We start from the raw sequence: 6,113 nt of genomic DNA, 5'->3' as shown, positions 1-6,113 counted from the left end.
TATTTGGTCATTCAGATGACCAAAATATATGTCTCATATATACTTGTCCAGAGTTCCTGGCTCACAGCTCCTAAAACCCTTGAAATTTCCTGTGATAAGGTATAAAAGTGTTTTTGGTTATATTAATGAGGTAACTTTTGGACCTCCCTCTCTCCCCAGCAACACACTCCTAGGATGGGGCTAGTTGCCAGGAGAACCAACCACGTGATTGGAGGGTTGGAACTTTCAGTCCCATTCCCTGATTTCCAGGGAAGAGATAGGGCCTGGAGGTTGAATCAATTGCCAATGGCATATAATCTAATCAATCATGACTATGTGATGAAGCCTCCATTAAAAAATCCTGAAGGACGAGGTTCAGAGAACTTCTGGGTAGGTGAACACTTGGATACGCTGGGAGGGTTGCACCCTGGAGAGGGTGGGGAAGCTCCATGCCCCTTCCCCATACCCTGCCATATGCATGCATCTCCTCCTTCTGTCTGTTCCTGAGTTATATCCATATACAATAAAACAGTAATCTAGTAAGTAAAATGTTTCTCAGTTCTGTGAGCTGCTCTAACAAATTAATAAAATCTGAGGAGGGAGAGATGGGGAGTTCTGATTTATAGCCAGTTGGTCAGAAGTACAGGTAATAACCTGGACTTGCGATTGACTTCTAAGGTGGGGGGAGGTGGGGTCAGTCTTGTGGGACTGAGCCCTCAGCTTGTGGAATCTGATGCTATCTCTGGGTAGATAGTGTCAGAACTGAATTGAATTCTTGGACACTCTGCTGGTGTCTGAGAATTGCTTGGTGTTGTGAGGGAAGTATCCCCTCCCCCCACATACACATACCCACACTGGAATTGGGTCCAGGAACCCTAAAGATCTTCCTACTCAACAAATGTCCAATTATAAATCTCACATCATGGTTCTTCAAAGAGAGATGTGGGTAGTCCAATCAATAATAAATAATTTAGTTATTTAGGGACATTTGAGTAGCTCTGATATATGTGCTCTATTCCAGTTTTTATCATTCTCATGGGCACCACACTTTCCAAAACCTAATTAAAATATTTCTTAAATGTTTTGCTTTGCTCAAGGTAAACTCTTTAGATACACTCTGAAATGCCTGTAATTGCCAGATTATTTTATATCTAGTAAAACAAAATGTCAACAAAAGTTCTTTGTTACTCTATAAACACATTAAATCTAATTAAGCAAAGCTTTATGATATAGTCACTACTATAGCTGAGTTGTTTTTAGACAATTTATATAAAAAATTAAAGAAAGCTTGGCGGGAGTCCAGAAGCAAATTATTATACTCTACTTAGTGTCACTGAAAACAGGAAAATTTTATTTTATATTGCATCCTTCCCCATACAAATTATTTTAAAGCACCTTAGAAAATAACTGTAAATAAATCAAGGAAAATAGTAAATAATAGAAAACAAGAGAGAAACAAAGTTTAAACAGTATAATTAAATGAAGAAACATTTTCAGCTAAGAATTGAAATGAGAATGGAAGCAGTGATATTTATAATGAGATATAGGATAGCTGCTCTTTGCAGTCAGACTCGTGATAGCACTTGAGTATAATCTGGGACCAGAGGTGATTAAGAATGACATTAATAGAGCCTAAAAGAGTCTATCACTACTAAAATTGAGTGGGTCCATCCACAGCCTGCAGACCCATTTTCATTTTGTAACACAAGGATATAGAAATAGATATATACACATATACATATTAAATGAAAAGACTGTAATGGAAAAATGAATATCAAATTTAATAGTTGCTTAAAAATAATCATCCCTTTTTCAACTTTTGGTTAAATCAATATGCAGAAAATTTTAATGCATACTGTTGCCTTCCTCAGCATATCCCAACTCTTTATTTATAATCAAATGGATATGCAAGGATGACTGATGAAGGGTTGTTTGAGATGATGAACTGTTTGTCTGACTAGTAACAAAGCATAGTGTAATGATTAAGAATATGGTTTGAAATGAGTCTAGCCTTGATTTGAGCTGTACCTATGCCACTTAGATGTGCAGCTTTTGATATTTTTATTAATAGTGCAAGCCTTAATTTCCCCATCTCTAGTATGAAAATAATAGTATCTACCTCACAGGTTTATTGATATTATATTAGAATTAAATAATGCATGCAAAAGATTTAGTGGAATACTGCTCAAAATTTTTCTGTAGAGATCTGCCTTCAAATGAGGTTTCACATAATCCAGAAACCCCAAAGCTTTAAAGAATCATTTGTAAAAGAACACCACCAGAGGTATCTTGGGGAGTTTACCAGAGCAAAACACAAATGCAAAATTCCATTAATACGTGGAATATCCACATATTCCATGGATACGTTCACAACTCAGCCTGTGAGGGAGCCTCACATTTAAAGGCAGAAACAAATCAGAAAACAACTTATCCTGAGTAAGGAGCAATGTCAAGCACACACATACACAAAATGGGATCAGAGACCAAGAATTTCATATGCCTCAGCAATCTGATGAAGATTATAAAAATTTTTTTTGCAATTATGAAATATTTTAAAGAGGAATAGAAACCTTAATAAAAGAAAAGACGCTATGAAAAAGAACAGGGTCATCTGAAAAAAAAAGTAATTTGAAAAGCAAGAAATATAGCAATTAAAATGTAAATTAGAAAAAGATGTGTTATAGAGAATATCTGACACAGCTGAAGAGCTAATTAGTGAATTGGAAAATGTTTCTGAAGAAATTAACCAAATGCAACAGAGATAGGTGAGGTTATAGAAAGTATAAAAGAGAGGTTAAGAGACAGGGATGATAGAAGGAAAAGTTTCAACATAGATGATCTAGGAGGACAGTAGAAGACAGAGAAATAATGACAAGACAATGGCTGAGAATTCTTCAGATGTGATAAAAGACAGGAATCCTCAGATTCAGGAAGGACAAAAAGTCTTCAGAAGGATTAATTAAGACATATTTACAGAGTTGACCCTTGAACAACAAAGGTTTGCGCAGATTCACTTATACATCCATTTTTTTTTCAATAAATACAAACAGCAATACACAATGCATGGTTGGTTGAATCTGCAGATGCAGAACTACGGATACAGAGGGCTAACTATGCCACTTGAGCATCTGGGGATTTTGGTATCCTAGGCTGGTACTGGACCCAATCCACCATGGGTAATGAGGGACTCCATTTACTAAATTCAAAAATAGAGGTAAGATCTTAAGAACCAAAGATAAAGGACAGATCTTAAAATCAATCAGATTAGAAGGCAGATTGCTTACAAAGTAAGACCATTAGACAAAAAACAGACTGGCCAACAAAAATAGATAGATAGATAGATAGACAGATAGACATATAGATAGATAATGGCAAAAAACTCAAAATCTTTAAATTGCTAAGAGAACAGCAATGATAGCAACTCAAATAGTTTGCTACTAGTAGATGCATGCTATATGACCTCTTAAACAATAATTCAAGAGGGAAAGTAAATCCAGAAGTGGAAATCAGAATTAAAAAAACAGTAGAAAATTTATCATGTAGGTAAATCTAAAGAAGTATTGACTTTATTAAATAATAATAGTAACAACAATGCCCAATTTAAGGGGCATGAAACAAAGCAGAACTAAAATATAGGGTGATTAAAAACTTGCAGAAAAGTAGAGCAATGATTGCAGATAAAATGTTGTAAGTTTATATTACTTCTGGCATAAGGATATAGAGATTGATTAACTTCAGATTTCTTGTTTCAAGAATTCTGTAAAAATTGAGATTATCCCTAAAAAAATCTAATCAAAGTAGACTGAAGAATATGAAATACATTGGTTATGTAAAAAAAAATGTTTAACAAAACTAAAATCTGTTTACTTAAAGGGTATCAAAGTGACATATCTCTGGCTAGAATGATCCAAAAAAATGAACAAATAAGGAATATTAGGGGAGTCCTGCCTCTGGCATTGTTGGATAGACCTCTTTAACCAACTCTCACAATTAGGGCCACCAGGAAAGCTGAGGTCGATATAAGAAATTCTGCTGGAAAGTATTTGGAGAGGTAGGTAATAAGAGAGTAAAGAATTTCTGGGCCTTGATGGAGTTGGGACAAGGACAGAAACTCGATGAGATGAGCCCAGGGTTTACGGTTACTTTTTTCCTAAGAGAATTTGCTAATTGAGGAGGTAGCAGCTCAGAGCCTGAACAGCACTTTTGGTGACCTTAAGAGGGGACGAGAAAAGACACTGGGGTTGAGACTGTGGGGCAAGGAAGAGTTTCTGCTAACATACCTTTATCTTCGCTTTGGATGGACACCATAAAGATGTATTCTAGGAGTAAAACAGTCTAAAATCAAGATGTAGCTGGGGCTGGTTTCTTCTGAGGCCTCTTAAGAATAATCTGTTCCATGCATCTTTCCTAGCTTCTGATAACTGCAGGCAACCTTTGTTGTTCTTCGGCTTGTAAATGCATCACTCCAATCTCTGCCTACATCTTGACCTGGCATTCTCCCTGTTTGTCTCTTCTCGTGGCTGTGTACAGTATGGCCAAGTACAGTATGGGTATAGAATAGACAAATGCAGGCATATCAGAGATATTGTGTGTTTGGCTCCAGATCACCACAATAAAGTGAATATCACAATAAAGAAAGTCACACAAACTTTTTGGTTTCCCAGTGCACATGAAAGTTATGTTTACTCTATACTGTTAGTCTATTAAATGTGCAATTGCATTGTCTAAAAATCACTGTACATATCTTAATTTAACATATACTTTATTACTGAAAAAAATGGCCAACCATGATCTGAGCCTTCAGTGAGTCATAATCTATTTGCTGGTGGAGAGTTTGAAATATTGCGAGTATTACCAAAATGTGGCACAGAGAAAAATGGAGCTAACAGACTTGCTGGATGCAGGATTGCCACAAACCTTCAATTTGTAAACAAACAAACAAAGAAAAAACAAAACAACAACAAGAAGAAAACTCCTCAATATCTGTGATGTACAATAAAGCAAACCACAATAAAATGAGGTATGCCTCTAGATCAATTAAACAAAACAGAGAGCCTTAAAGTACACTTACATTTCTATAATCAACTGAATTTTCACCAAGGTGCTAAAGCAATGCAATGAGTAAAAGGAAAGCGTTTTCCATCAAAATGCTGGAGAAATTAGATACCCACATGAAAAAATAAACCTCAATCATTATTTTACACCACACACAAAAATTAATTTGAGGTAGATTCTGAAAAATAAAAGCTAGACCAAAAATGTTTCTAGAAGAAAACATGGGGAAATATCTTTCTAACTTGGGAGAAGTAATACTTTGAGATAGCACAGAGAAAGCATTGATTATAAAAGAAAAGGAGTTGACAGATTGGATATTATGGGTTGAATTGTATCCCCCTAAAAATATATTTCATTGACGTCCTAACCTCCACTACCTTGTAATGTGACCTTATTTGGAAACAACTGCAGATTTAAGATGGGGTCATACTACAATAGCATGGACCCCTAAGACAGTATGACTGGTGTCCTAATAAGATGACAACCATGAGACGAGGCAAACACAGGGAGAATGCCATGTGAAGATGGAGGCAGAGATTCAAGTGATGCATTTACAAGCCAATGATTGCCAAGGATTGCCAGCAGTCACCAGGAGCTAGGAGAGGTGCATGGAACAGATCTCCCTAAGAGTCCTCAGAAAGAACCAATTTTACCAACATCTTTATTTTGGATTTTCATTCTCAAGACTACAAAATTATAAATTCTTATTATTTTAGACCCCTGGTTTGTGATACTTTTTTATGGCAACCCTGGGAAACTAACACATTAGACTTGAAATTAAAAACTTCGGCTCACCAAAATCCACCATTTAAGAAAATTAACAGGACACTCACAAACTGGGAGAAATATTTGCAGAACAAGTACCTATCAAAGGGTTATAGACAGGATATAAAATGAATTCTCAGAACTGAATAATAAAAAGACAAACCAACCAGTTAAAAAAGCAAAAGATTTGAACAGACACTTTGCAAAGGAAGATACAAGTGCCCTATAAGCATGTGAAAAAATATATCCAACATTTAGTAGCCATCAAGAAAATACTTATTACAACCATAATGAGATAGAACTACACACCCACT

The sequence above is a fragment of the Phocoena sinus genome, chromosome 2, assembly GCF_008692025.1.
Source record: "Phocoena sinus isolate mPhoSin1 chromosome 2, mPhoSin1.pri, whole genome shotgun sequence".
Lineage (NCBI taxonomy): Eukaryota > Metazoa > Chordata > Mammalia > Artiodactyla > Phocoenidae > Phocoena > Phocoena sinus.
The sequence above is the reverse complement of the archived record's forward strand: the minus strand, read 5'-3'. Positions refer to the sequence as shown.